The 15543-nt window shown below is 33.5% G+C and overlaps 1 long non-coding RNA gene across 1 annotated transcript; it reads right to left on the bottom strand.

The window, feature by feature from the left end:
- Positions 1-5807: 5807 nt before the first annotated feature.
- On the bottom strand, positions 5808-10462 carry LOC139505695 (uncharacterized). The gene is made up of 3 exons (XR_011659820.1): positions 10358-10462; positions 7182-7269; positions 5808-6307 (listed from the first exon to the last, which is right to left on the bottom strand). It is a non-coding gene; the product is annotated as an uncharacterized lncRNA (long non-coding RNA).
- Between the last annotated feature and the right edge of the window lie 5081 nt (positions 10463-15543).

Raw genomic sequence — 15543 nt, 5'->3', positions numbered from 1 at the left:
TATTAAATTTCAAAAACTTTAACCACAGAGTGAATATTTGTGGACGCCGCCACACCGACGACGACTGAATGTAGGATCGCTTAGTCTCGCTTTTTCGACTAAAGTCGAAGGCTCGACAAAAAATAATAATACAATGCAACACTATCCTTCCAGTAAAAGCATTTTTATTTTGACTTTCTTTGCATTTTACTCAAGAGTGTGTCACTTCAATATAGCGTGATCTGGGTTGGTCGCTGGAATATGCATGAATTTATTATTAACGATTTCAATCAGCCTTAATTTTTGTGTCTGTAGCATGTTCTCAAATCCGATTGAACGTGTCTTTCTAATACTACGCAGGGTACATATATAACGTGTTGTCGTTTTCATATGCACATGACATTTGTCACTGGACGTTTAGGTGGTACCCAACACTACAGGGAGATAACTCTGTAAAGTCAGTGATACGTTTTAATTACGTTGTGTTACAAGTAAAGGGAATAATAAGCTTCTCGAAGATCAAAATTGGTGTTCGTCAAACTGCTATATAACCAGTTAATTTTTCTGACAAAACGGTTGGTTCAAATTTTTTGAAATTTTTATATTTCTGTTAAAGGTTCAAATTAAATACTTTGTCAAGATTTTATCCAAATTAAACGAACCACATTGATTTTAGTGAAAGTTTTCGGTACCACCTTAATCCTAATTCCTCAGCATCATCCAATTGTTGTTTTTTTTCTTGTATTACTTAATCATCTGTTGTTTACAAATCATTCTAAAGAAGTAAATAGAAAGGAGCGAATGCAGCTACATTTGGTTGTATTTAAATTTAATTCATTTTATTCCGTTTAGTTCCTTTTCTACATATGTGCAGAGAAGAACTGCAGGTATCCACATATATGAGTACATCGCAATCCGTTACTGTTTCAACACCCAGGGGGGTTTCATGTCTTTATTCTTAAACAATTTGTTTTCTTCTCTTTTTTAGCAATGCATCACTCTCTACTTATCTTTTATTCTGTATTCTGTATCTCCATCCAGATTCTCGTGTATACCATGAGGGTACGGATTGGTGGTGGTGGGGGGGGGGATGTTGTTTATTTCTGTATTCTTTAAATGGTTATGTTACTTTTCTCTACATTTTATTTATCTTACCCATTATTCTTTCTCTATTCTTTATATTTAGGCATCCCAATATACTGATGTTTAGTTACATTACGACGTTAATCTCTGATTTATATACTGGTTACCAATGTAGATGACAAATTGGTGTCATTCATGACAATTAAACAGAATCCACATGATATATGCGACCATTCTCGGATAAAATCAATTTTACTTTAATTTAAAACTTTTTGAAACCATTTTTATCAATTTTCAATATCCATTGCCTACATTGTTATTGTTCATGTGTTTTGTTCCGTATATTTTATATTCCATTGCTCATGTTTTGTTTCCGTATAATATTTTATGTTCCATTGCTCAAGTGTTGTTTCCGTATATTTAGCCGCTCGTCTTGAGCCTACCAAATGAACACACCATAAAGTAATAAAATTATACTTTTATTGTCATTCATAACTCTTAACAGACTAATTAACAGACCGGGTTTTATACATCCGACCCATTAACAGACCAGGTTTTTAATAAAGATTGATTTATGTCACCAAAATACAGATTTTCGTGTAGATTTTTCACAAAATGATATCAATTTGGTTAACACTCATAATGCCCGTCTTTTTTCGATGTTCAAAATAGTGCATGCAAGTAAATTCAACCCAAGTGTCATTTTGTGTGTGTAAAATGTGTATAAATTTACTGATGAGTAATTTGCCTTTTCATTTTATAGATCGTAAATAGAAGCTAGAAAAATAATAACACCACTGGATTCAGTACATTGAATAGTTTTGTCAGACACAAATATTTTTTATGATAAACATATATTTAAAAGGTTATACAATGAAACATTCTGAGTTTTCAATGATTTTCTCGATAACACCTGATTAACAGACTTTAGCCAACCCGATTAACAGACCCACTGCCGATATAGCCGCATACTCAATATAGATTAACCGACCAATCTCTCGGTTAGCCGAGTGTCGGCCGTGAAATAACCACTTTCTTAAATTAATAAAATTTTATGTTTTTTCTTAATGTTAATATATATATAAACAGTGGGGACTATGGCCCCTCTGTCATCCCACTTAATCAGTCTCTGCTACCAATGACCATCTATATATTAATTTCAGATTTCAAAATAACAATGTACCAAAATCAAGTAAAACATAGTGACAAAAGAAAATCTCCAAAAAAGAACATTAAAAAAATTATGCAAAATTGAAATTAGACAGCAACCATATGATTTTCTGAGGGGGAGCTATGGATGTTTTCACCCTCAGCTGCCACTATATGTAATGCTAAAATTGAAAGATAAAAATTGCTTTCGACTTGTAGTTCGGAAACAAAATCCATAGCCCCCCCCCCCCCTTTTTTTCAGAAAAAAAATATAACTGATACTTTAATCTAACGTATAGAGATATTTTTTTCTAACACAAGTGCCTGACAGGCCAAGTAAATTTTCAGCTAAATTGCATTTGTAGTTTTAGGTCGAGTTATTCTATTTTTAATTTATGCATTCCCCTTTTTAGCGATATATTAGGGGAGGGGCTAAATCGAGTCGAATTCAATTAAATGTACATTTTTGTACGTGTGAATGAGGCCTTAGACAATGACTGTATTTCCTGTGAATTCAGCTTAGGCTTAATTATTTATGTTATCCAATCAAAATCTTTCTTAACCACTTTTATACTTATCTCCGGTATAAACAAATAACCACTTTTCTCAAATTAATAAAATTCTCCGTTGCTGATCCAGAGATGGGCGTAGAGGGAGTACGCCCTCTTCCCTTTGTTTGGACTTTTTTATATTATAAAATGATAAATCAGACTATACTTCGTGAATTTTGCCATTTCCCGTGTACTCCAGTAGTTATTTTTTTGGTGGAGTTGACCAGTGCGTCGAACAAACGTCACTCAGTCATTTTAAAATTCAAATAACAGTCATAAATTGCTTAGGCTGGGGATGACACTCATAACACCTTTAAAGCGAAAAAGGATTGAGAAAGAACATATTAACTTCTATTTCACTATCCACCAAACAGAAAGGAATACTCTATTAAATAATAGACTATTACACACTCTTGAGAAAAAAAAGTTCCATAAAAATATTATTTACCTACGAAAACATGTTGAACTCAAAACGCCCAGCCTATTTTAAAATAATATAGCCGAATAATGAGCCAAAGTATGTATAAGCTCTAGATAGATTTAAAGTCTAAGGTACGATTTGAGGAGGCAGTCTTAGATATTTGAGAGAAAACAAATGACTTTGATTTTTGCCTTAAACAAGTTCGGTCCGAAAGTTGACTGAAAACGATAGTTTTGTCCACTTTTTATGCTATTAGAAACAAAAATTTCTAACAGAATTATTTAGCATTAAATGAACATGCATGATGTATAAATACGGGCGTATTTTATTTTGTGGCCGGGGTTTGCATGTATGACCGGAATGACTGTTTCGCCGAACTGATATGTTGAATACTTTTCCAAGACCATGCAGACTGCAACCTGCCTGCTGGGTGTGGACTTTCTGTCTCCATTTGTCGACCGTCATTCATAAATTGAATTGTAAAATTAACTTACAACACGTACAAACCGGCGAAAATTCTACTTATCTATGTTTTACTGAGAAGTCCCACATTAAATTTATAAGTACATAGCTTTGGATCCATGCTATCATTTTATGAAAGACAATTAATAGGGAGAATACATGATCGAAAATGTTCAACCCTTACGCTTTACAGCAACTACAAAATAAACATGCCCCACGACAGAAACCGTTTAAAAATTGCATGTTACACATATTTTTATGTTTTTTTTAGCCCCAATAGGGTCCCAATATGTTGTTTCTCGCTTCGCTTGCCGATCTTTAAAAACTTAGCCGCCTTTCCAAAATCCTGGATCCGCCCCTGGTTCTATTTTTCACAACACATGTACATCTATATATATAGTAACAATTAATCGAGAGAATATATCAAACAGATATACCATTCAATTACGGACTGCAGTCCGCATATACACATAACCCATTAATGGATAAAAGGGTAAGATGAGATTACTTTCATGAAAGTATGCTAACTTGACCAAATGACTGGTCAATATCAAACTTATATATATATACCCCCCCCCCCCTTAACAAAATAAATACATCCCGTTTGTTTTCAATGGTCAAGTCGTTTTGGTCATTTAGAATAAGTAAAAAAAATCAATAATGCCATAACAATCTGAATTTTTGCGTCCTCAATCAATTATTGCGGGGGGGGAGGGGGGGGGGGGGGGGTGGAGGGGAGGGGCTCAGATAATTTTGTAGCTATTGTTATAAAATATTTTTGAAATTGAATTTGAGTTCATTGGTGTCTTTTGCAATGAAAAGAAATAAGAAGATATGATATGAGTGCCAATGATACAACTCTACATCTAAGTTATAATTTGTAAAAAGTAAATAATCATAGGTTAAATTACGGCCTTCAACACGGAGCTTTTACTCAAACCGAACAGCAAGCTATAAATAAGAGCCACACAATTTGTTTTATCATATTTTCGCCACTGCCGGGAAATTCTTCAATTAGTTCCTACATTATTTGATCCTAATCTTCCGCCGAAATGTTTGAAACGTTAATTTTTGTTAAAATGCATTTTCTTACTTTATCTTAAAAATGCACTTTCGCTAAAAAGATTAAAGATCTATTTCTAAAACGTAATAAGTTAACTGTATGCTCATTATTGTAGATCCCGTAAATTCATTTTTGTAGGACCATCGATTAAAATTCATTATTTGACAATTTTCCATCAATATTTGGTGTGATTTGATTTTTTTTAATCTTAAATCGAGAAACAAACATGTCAAGGTTTTAACACTGGACACTTTTAATTTGCAAAACACTCATTTGCAAATCCGCCGCCGCCTCAAACAAGAGCTACAATATCATGTATATAACCAAAATGTGCGGAATTACATGGGATTCAATAATTTCATTGGTTTTATACTGTTACTTTCATATTTATTTTGCAATTTGAATTATAAAAACATGGGATTTTCAATATCCCATGGGACAGGGCAAAATCCCATGGGATTTACCATTATCCCATGGGATTTTGGTTAAATCCCATGGGATTTTTTTTGGTCCCATGGGATTATTGTAGTCCCATGGGATATTTGTTGTCCCATGGGACAAAAAAAATCCCATGGGACTATAATTATCCCATGGGATTTTTAATATCCCATGGGACAAAATAAAATCCTATGGGATTAAAATTATAAATATATATAAATATAAAGTTATGTGTATGTTACAATGAATGCTGTTTGGTAGTAAAATGTTTTAAATGTATACGAGTTTTTTTTATATTTTTTATATATACATATATATAATTTTTTTTAAATTTTGTCACAAACATGTTTTTTATTTGTTTATATGACAATAAAGATTATTCTTATTTTGGAATGTATAATAATAATATTTTACAGTCAATTTCTAAATAAATGAAAAAATATTGTTTTGAAATCTTTGTCTTGTTTATTCTATTATGAAAAATAGAACTGAAAAAATATTTCATATTCTGACTGAATAGTTCACTCTTTTCATGAGGTAAGATTTTCTTTGTTATAGGTTCATTGCAATACTTGTATAGGCAAACGATTTGAATTATAATATATAACTTTGTGGTGTACATAATAGTATGCTTATATTTGCAAATTTATAATATAAACACTTTTTGTTAAAGTTTTTGCTTTCTTTATTCACAACTTGCTATGTACAATTATTCAGTCCACTATATAAGAGTGAAGTCAATAAATAATTTCATTCACTAGAATATTCCTGCAATTCTTAGACAAAACATTTTTTCAATCTGTTCTTCAAAGATCTTCCTCTGTACATCTTTATTGAATCGAGAGATTCAAATGAGAAGACAAAGCAAGTTTATTTGGACAACAACATTCTAATATCTTGTTCATTCGTTCCATCTTTCAATTGATAATTACATTGTTGTATTTATATGATCAAGTTCTTGTGCATCAATGATCGTGATGATATGACTCCTTTTTGTTTATAGTCATCATGTTGAAATTTCCTCTTTCAAATAAATGTAGGAAAAAACATGTTCCATTTCAAATTAATAAAAAAGTCGCACTATGGAGAAAAATATCAGCTTTAAGTTTTCCGTTCAGTATTGATCTGTGAATGATGACCATGAAAATCCAGATTTCTGACCTACAAATACACAAACTCAAAAATTATCAGTGAAGAGATCAATAAAATGGCTATTTTATCATGTTTATGATTAATATGATAAACTTTCATTTAAATATTCAAGTACTAAATTACAGAAATCGCTTAAATTTTATAATAGTTTAGTTAAAGTACAGCTTATTTAAAATTATAATAAAAAATATAGGCCACGGTTGAGTTAAATAAGAAATTACATTTTTAATGCCAAAAAATGGCATTTTTGCACCAAAGGGAGATAATTTGGAGCTTTTTCAATGATATATGCATTTTAAAAGTCATCTGGGGCCAAACCGAATTGATTGTTTTGAATGATTTGGTGTACCATATGATAAAGATATAAATAAATTGAGTTATGAAAAAAAAATATTAAAACATTTTTCTGAAATTGTTATACCCTAGAGCCTCCTTAAATGTCATTTGATCTCTATTGGAGAAATGTCTCATTGGAAATCAGACTGCTAAGTGTTTCTTATTTTTATATCAACCCAGCCATATTATACCTGTCTAATATCAGGAGCTTGTACATAGTTCAGTGGTTGATGTTGGTTCATACCCGTCATTTTTATTTTTCATAATTTTTTGTTTTTATAAATTAGTCTGGTATATTTGACGTTTGAATTGATGCTCTGTTTCAAATTTGGTTAGTGTTGACTTTTATAGATTACTATAACATGCATAGGGTATGGGTTTTCTCATTACTTACAGGTCATCAATGGCCTCTAATAAGTAATGACAATGCTTACATCCACTAAATTGAACTCTGATGGATAGTTTTCTCTTTAATCATACCACATCTTATTTTAATAAATATTTAATTATTATTCAAGGAAATTTTTTTTTATAACAGTGGACTTACCATTTAGGCTTTGTTGACCTCTGTAAAACTTATTTTGTTGATAATTTCTTCTGTTTATAGTTTCCCCTTTATCTTTCATGTTCTTGCCCTACACATAAAAGGGTAAACATCATTTAATGACAACAATAACTACTACATGTATTACATAATTAGTAGGCAACTGAAAATTTTGTCTTATTTGTATATAACATCAACTTACTCATCATTCTTGCTGTTCAATATCATGAATATTATCATTATTCTATGAATATGAGGTCACAGTAAAATTAACCTTGGCAGGCAGACATCTTTTTTTATTTGATACCTTGTAGTCATTCCATACAACAAGTAGACCTATGCTTAAAAAATCTAAGGCCAAAATTAAAAATATGTTTGTTTCCCATCCCCCCACACGGGTCAAAAATAAGCGCCCGGGTCAAAAAATTATTTTCCACAAAAAAATCGAAATTATTTTTTTCCTGAAAATAATTTGTTTCCATTTTTGGAAAGTGCTTGAAAGCAGAAGGATTGATAATCTAAATAAATACACTCAAATTGAGCACAAACAACTGATAAGTGGCCTGGACTGGACAAGTCAAACCATTCATGTGACCATGCTATGACAATCACATCCAGTTAAAAAAAACTAGAGGCTCTCAAGAGCCTGTGTCGCTCACCTGTTAATGTGTTTACTGATGTCGGCCATCTTCGTTGGTAGGCGGGGTCATTAGACACTTTTTTTTAAATAGATACCCTAGTATTATGATTGTGGCCAAGTTTGGTTAAATTTGGCCAAGTAGTTTTAGAAATGATTTTTATACAAGTTACAAAAATGACGAAAAGTTGTTCAATATTGACTATAAAGGGCAATAACTCCTTAAGGGGTCCTCTAACAATTTTGATCATGCTGACTTATTTGTAGATCTTACTTTGCTGAACATTAGTGCTGTCTACAGTTTATCTCTATCTATAATAGTATTCAAGATAATAACCAAAAACTGCAAAATTACCTTAAAATCACCAATTTTAGGGCAGCAACCCAACAACAGGTTGTCCAATTCAACTGAAAATTTGTGAGGGGATATATCTTATTCTGATGGACATTTAAATCTTGAAAGATTTGCCCTAAATGTCTTAGATTCAAAGATATAAAGCAAAACCTGCATTTTACCACTATGTTCTAATTTTAGCCATGTCGGCCATTTTGTTTGGTAGGCTGGGTCAGCGGACACATTTTTTAAACTACAAACCACAATGATAATTGTGGCCAAGTTTGGTTAAATTTGGCAAAGTAGTTTCAGAGAAGAAGATTTTTAAAAAAAGTTACAAAAAATGATGAAAAGTTGTTAAAAATTTACTATAAAGGGCAATAACTCCTTAAGGGGTCGACTGACAATTTTGGTCATGTTGACTTATTTGTAGGTCTTACTTTGCTGAACATTATTGCTTTACAGTTTATCTCTATCTATAATAGTATTCAAGATAATAACCAAAAACTGCAAAATTTCCTTAAAATAACCATTTCACAGGCAGCAACCCATCAACAGGTTGTCCGATTGGGCGATTCGTCTGAAAATTTCAGGGCAGATAGATCTTGACCTGATCAACAATTTTACCCCCATGTCAGATTTGCTCTAAATGCTTTGGTTTTTGAGTTATAAGCCAAAAACTGCATTTTACCCCTATGTTCTATTTTTAGCCATGGCGGCCATCTTGGTTGGTTTGACAGGTCACGCCAGACATTTTTTAAACTAGATACCCCAAGGATGATTGTGGCCAAGTTTGGTAGAATTTGGCCAAGTAGTTTCAGAGGAGAAGATTTTTGTAAAAGTTTACGGACGACGGACGCAGGACGACAGACGACGAACGCCAAGTGATGAGAAAAGCTCACTTGACCTTTCAGGTCAGGTGAGCTAAAAAAAACCTGCCTTCCTGGTCTGTTTACAAAGGGTAGACCCGGGGGAGGGGAAACAGACATTCTTTTAAATGTGGCCTGATAAAATGACAAAACCAAGAAAACTTATCATTGACCAAAGAACAATAAAATGCGGTCATGGTTTATATATGAATCTGCCATTCAGACATGCACACCTTACAATTGTTTCATATCTACCAAATATATATATAATCTACCTGTAATTTAAACATATGATAAACTGACAAAACAATGCAGTGTTTCATTGACCAATGAACCATGCATGAAAATGAGGTCAAGTTCATATAAAATATGACAGACAGCTAAGTGCATCTTACAATTATTTCATTCACTAAATAAAGGGGCCTTATTGCTTACAGTATCTGGAAAATAGACCAAACCACAAAAACTAAATATTTTCAAAGTTCCTTATACCCTGCCAATTTGTTATGGTTGTGCCTGTTCCAAGTCAGGATCCGATAATTCAGTGATTGTCGTTTGTTTATGTGTAACATATCTGTTTTTCAATTTTTTTGTACATAAATTAAAGCACAATACATTTGTACATGAAACACAAAGCTCATCACTGAGATAGTAGTCTCAGATAGAGGGAGGAGGGGTCAACCAAACTCCCCTATTCAATCTGAATGCAGGACAGAAAGTCACAGTCAAAAAGTCACACACTGTCACAGGACAAAAAGTCACAATTTAGTTTTGAGATTTTTTTTCTTTGAACAAGAAAACACTCTTTTTGTATTTTTCTTGAAGTTTTATACATGAACATGATGTAGCAACTTTTAAATTAAAATTTATTAAAAACAAATAAATCAGTGCATTAGGTTTGCGCACATTACCATTACATTTGCACGCATTTTTTAACATGTAAATATAAAAAAAAAGATATAGTATGATTGCCTTTTACAGCTGACTATGCGGTATGGGCTTTACCTCGGGCTTTGCTCATTGTTGAAGGCTGTTTGGTGACCTATGGTTGTTAATGTCTGTGTCATTTTGGTCTCTTGTGGACAGTTGTCTCATTGGCAATCATACCATATCTTCTTTTTTATATTATGAACAATTTCCTAAAATTAAAAATGAATATATGTAATAAAAAGAAGATATTTCAAAATCTTTTTTCATTTATATTCAATCAATTGTCAACAAATTGTTTGTGACTTTTTGTCCTATCAACTTTGTTACTTTATGCCTGAGTTTGACATGTGTTTGACTTTTTGTCCTGTGACTTTTTGTCGGAATGTCCTGTGACTTTCTGTTCGTTTACCTTCCATCTAAATCAGTGAACTGAATAATTGTTTTTTGCAGAAGTCCGGGGAGTGTTAAAAAATCACATGACTGTGCAAGTTGAGAGTCAACACTTCCACAGGGACTACACAATACTTTTTCAGAATGTCAGCAAAAAAGAATCACTGGTGACAGGGGAGTGTAACCGATGAATTGATCCTGAATCAGATAAGATTTTCCCGGTACGTCTAAACACCGCTCAGGAGGACCTCCTGGTGCACACATGCAGGACATACAAGGTGCACTCATGGCAGAACCTATATAGTCGCCGTCGTATCTGCACACATGATGGATGCATATATTCGTTATAGATCGTCATACACTTCTCATTTTAGAGTTAAATTTGCAAGCAACCTCTTAAGATTTTAAAATAATAATGCTACTAAAAATATATTATTTCCCCCAATTTTCGCAATTTTTTCGCCATATAAAATATTTAGGCGACTGTGCTTTTAGTGAATATAAACGATTACGAGGCCTCACGATAAATATAAATATGAAATATACTGGAACATCGATTAGCATAGATCGAGCAGCAGAGTAAACTTCCACATAAATCTCGAAGTTATTTACGCCGGATAATATAGACTGTGCTCCTGAATAAAGTTGTCAAATACATTAATTTGTGTTTTTTACTTCTACAAGAAATTTGATTCAAATGCTAATTACGCACCATTTGCTGAGCAGAGAATCATTCTAAGCCAGGAACCGTCTATACTAACTGATAACAGTAAGAATAGAACTTGAGTCTCTGTAAAAAGGCAGTCAATCCTAACAGAACTGTATTAACTTAACGATACATGTACATCAAGTTCCAGCACCTCACCAAGCACCCTTGCCTTGCATACTGAGATGGCAAACTGGTGTGTGTCAGTATTTTAATATAAAACTGCGTAGGTTCATATCGTTTGATTCAACGTTTGTTTGGTTATTTTTTAAGGATCGTTGTAAAATTATATCTAAATCTTTGTTAAAATACGATTTTGAATTGTTCAATTCTTTCTATTTCATAATTTTGTCAAAGTCTACTTTTTAAAGTTTTAAATTTTACAGAAAAAATGAATATTCTATTTTGATTTGAAGAAAATCTTTTTGAACTGTCATGACATGGTGTTGCAAAGCTGATTACAGGTAACTATAACATACAGTAATTTTCCATTTCGACAGTGCGTGTATTCTCGGGTGTGTATAACGTATAGTTTTCTAGAGAACATCCTGTCTACGTGTAATACAGATTGATGACATTATACAACATTTCTTTGGTTAAATGTGATAAGGTATCTGTGTCCATTCCCTATTTCAACACCACTAATTTTTCGAAGAAAAAAAAATCAAAAAAAAATTTATATGAAATTAAGAAGAAAAGTAGCAAATATAAACTTCAGTAATTGCGCATTGAGTAAACATAATTCCAATATTGCATGAACAAATCCGTGAGAAAACGTATATATACATGTATGAATAAAGATGTGTTTTAAAAGACCTATTGGCATTATTTCACACTAGGACCTAAGATAACTAGAACTAAGCAATGGTTGATCCAGAAATTTTCATAAGTGGGGACTCATTGACTGCCTTAGAGTGTTCACGTCCAGTCATGCTTCCGTGATTCCCTATATAATCTACCATTTGTTTCCAAAGATTTAGGAGGGGGGCTGGTACACACATATATATATAAATATACCTCTGCGGCGGAGCCAGCCATTTGAAAAGGAGGGGGGTCTCAACCCAGGACAAAAGGGGGAGGGGTGGTTCCAACCATATGTCCCCATTCAAATGCATTGATCGTTCAAAAAAAGGGGAGGTTCCAACCCCCGAAACCCTCCCCCTGGATCCGCCACTGATACCTAGTATGCATATAATTAAGAACAGCTTTGAATATATAAAAATCCTGTTTAATCCATATAAAATATTTCATAATGCGAGTTTAAATTATTGCGTTTACAACCCCGTTGCATTTTTCGCAATAAAAAAAAACTCGCATTAATTCCGAATTTACAGTATATATATATATTATGTATATAACTTGGGAAAATACCCAAATGTTATAAAGAAGAATAAATTAATTGATTGTTATATGGTATTAGAATAGGAAGATGTGGTATATTGCTAATTTGACAACCCTCCATCAGAGACCAAAGGATGTAGGCCGTTAGCAACTGATGACACTGGACAACCTTTAACAATCAGTAAAATCCATATCGCATAGCTATTTTTATTGAAAATCATATTATTGCTACATGTATGAAAACAATTTTGTATAATCCATTACTTTAGATTTTATTGGTTCTTTTTCAGAAAGGATTGAAATTCACCACCTAGAATAAATGGAGAAAACATAGAAACAAGACCAGAATAAATTCAAAGACAAAAGTTGGATCAGTTATTATTTTCATCACTCAGTCAATGATTTGAAGTTCTTTTAAATTCAAAAAAATATTGAAACCACAATAATGTCAAAGTTCTGTGCTGAATGTCCAAAAAGTGGACTATACCATCAAACAATGCTGGATGATAAGAAACTATTAATGTTTTGTGTTGAGGGATATTGTGAAAAAAATAGATTTACTTAAATAGCTACTAGTATGTTAAGCCTAACAATAGAGTTTTTATTGATTTCAAATGGCAAATAATTGTGTTTCAAGAAAGTATTCTATAATTCATGAATAAACATATATTGATACTTACATTATCTGCTTTGTTGTTTAAAAGTTTAGTTTTGAACAGTTAAAGAACAATATGCTAAATTAACATTTCCCAAGAAAAAAAGATATTCAATTAAAAAGATTCATCTTATAATAATTTACTACCAAATAGAATACATTGTAACATACACATTACTGTTTATTTATATCTATATATTTACAATTAGAATCCCATAGGATTTTAATTTGTCCCATGGGATATTAAAAATCCCATGGGATAATAAAAATCCCATGGGATTTTTTTTGTCCCATGGGACAACAAATATCCCATGGGACTACAATAATCCCATGGGACAAAAAAATATCCCATGGGATTTAACCAAAATCCCATGGGATAATGGTAAATCCCATGGGATTTTGCCCTGTCCCATGGGATATTGAAAATCCCATGTTTTTATAATTCAAATTGCAAAATAAATATGAAAGTAACTGTAGAAAACCAATGAAATTATTGAATCCCATGTAATTCTGCACATTTTGGTTATATACATGATATTGTAGCTCTTGTTTGAGGCGGCGGCGGATTTGCAAATGAGTGTTTTGCAAATTAAAAGTGTCCAGTGTTTTTTTCTCTTTTGAAATAACTTAAGATTTGATCCGGGTTTATATCAATTGTGCAGAAACAGATCGGAATCAGTTATGACATAGACAGTAATCATTCTAATCGTAATCATGTTCATTTACCATAACGACGATGAAAGCACATCATATAATGACGTTTCGACATCATATAACAGTGGCGGATCCAGGGGGGGGGGGGGGAGGGGGGTTCCGGGGGTTGGAACCCCCCTATTTTGGTCGATCAATGCATTTGAATGGGAGCATATAGTTGGAACCCCCCTTTACTCTGTGTTGGGAACCCCCCCCCCCCCCCCCTTTTTAAAATGGCTGGATCCGCCACTGTATAATGAAGTTAACCGAACCACATGATATAAGATTACAAGCACATAATATAATGACACAACCACATCATATAAAGATGTTTGCACATAATATAAGGGAAAATGCACATCATATAAGTATATTTGCACATCATATAAGTATATTTACACATCAAATAAGGACATTTGCACATCATATAAGTACATTTGCACATCATATAAGTACGTTTGCACATCGTATTAGTATGTATGCACATCATATAAGTATGTATGAACATCATATAAGTGTAGTTGCACATCATATAAAGATGTTTGGACATCATATAGTGATACTTGCACATAATATAAGCATATTTGCACGTCTTATAAAGGTGTTTGCACATCATATAATGACAAGTGCACATCATATAAAGGTAAGTGCATATCATATAATGACAAGTGCACATCATATAAAGGTAAATGCACATCATATAATAAAACATTGTCATAACAAGACGGTTTTGGCGTACCTACTACACATTCGGTACTCTTCGGCATATCTCTACGGCAAAGTTCCGAACCGCACCTAGCTCATTTCAAAGGTATTGACGCAAGCTATTTCCCATTCAAATATAAGTTCCGAACCGGACCTAGCTCATTTGAAAGGTATTGGCCTATGCTATTCGGCACTTAAATATTTTTCTGGGATCCGGGTCCGTCTGGCCACTACAGAGATTCAAAGTTGCCCATTATAGCGAATTTTACATATTTACCACACATTCGGTACTCTTCGGCATATCCCTACGTCAAAGTTCCGAACCGCACCTAGCTCATTTCAAAGGTATTGACGTAAGCTATTTCCCACTCAAATATAAGTTCCGAACCGGACCTAGCTCATTTGAAAGGTATTGGCCTATGCTATTCGGCACTTAAATATTTTTCTGGGATCCGGGCCCGTCTGGCCACTACAGAGATTCAAAGTTGCCCATTATAGCGAATTTTACATATTTACCACACATTCGGTACTCTTCAGAATATCTCTACGACAAGGTTCCAAACCGGACCAAGCTCATTTCAAAGGTATTTGCCTAGGCTATTCCCCGTTCAAATATTTTTCTGGGATCCGGGCCTGTCTGGCCACTACAGAGGTTCAAAGTTGCCCTTATAGCGATTTTTTTTTATATTTACCACACATTCGGTACTCCTCGGCATATCTCTACGGCAAAGTTCCGAACAGGATCTAGCTCATTTCAAACGTATTGACACAGGCTATTCGGGACTTAAATATTTTTCTGGGATCCCGGCCTGTCTGGCCACCAAAGAGGTTTAAAGTCGCCCATTTACGTATTTTCCATGCCAACCACGTGCACACATTCGGTACTTTTCGGCATATCCACACGGCAAAGTTCCGAACCGGACCTAGCTTATTTCAAAGGTATTGAACCCGGCTATTCCCCACTCAAATATTTTTCTGGGATCCGGGCCCGTCTGGCCACCACAGAGGTTTAAATTCGCCAGTGGGTGACCCGTCACAACGTCATTTAAGCAGTCTCCGGTAGGTTTTCAGTATACAATCATCTGGGTTTTTTTTCTGGCTTTCC

The sequence above is a fragment of the Mytilus edulis genome, unplaced genomic scaffold (assembly GCF_963676685.1).
Source record: "Mytilus edulis unplaced genomic scaffold, xbMytEdul2.2 SCAFFOLD_1154, whole genome shotgun sequence".
NCBI classification, from domain to species: Eukaryota; Metazoa; Mollusca; class Bivalvia; order Mytilida; family Mytilidae; genus Mytilus; species Mytilus edulis.
Note: the sequence above shows the minus strand (reverse complement) of the source record. Positions and strands in the feature narration are given on the sequence as shown.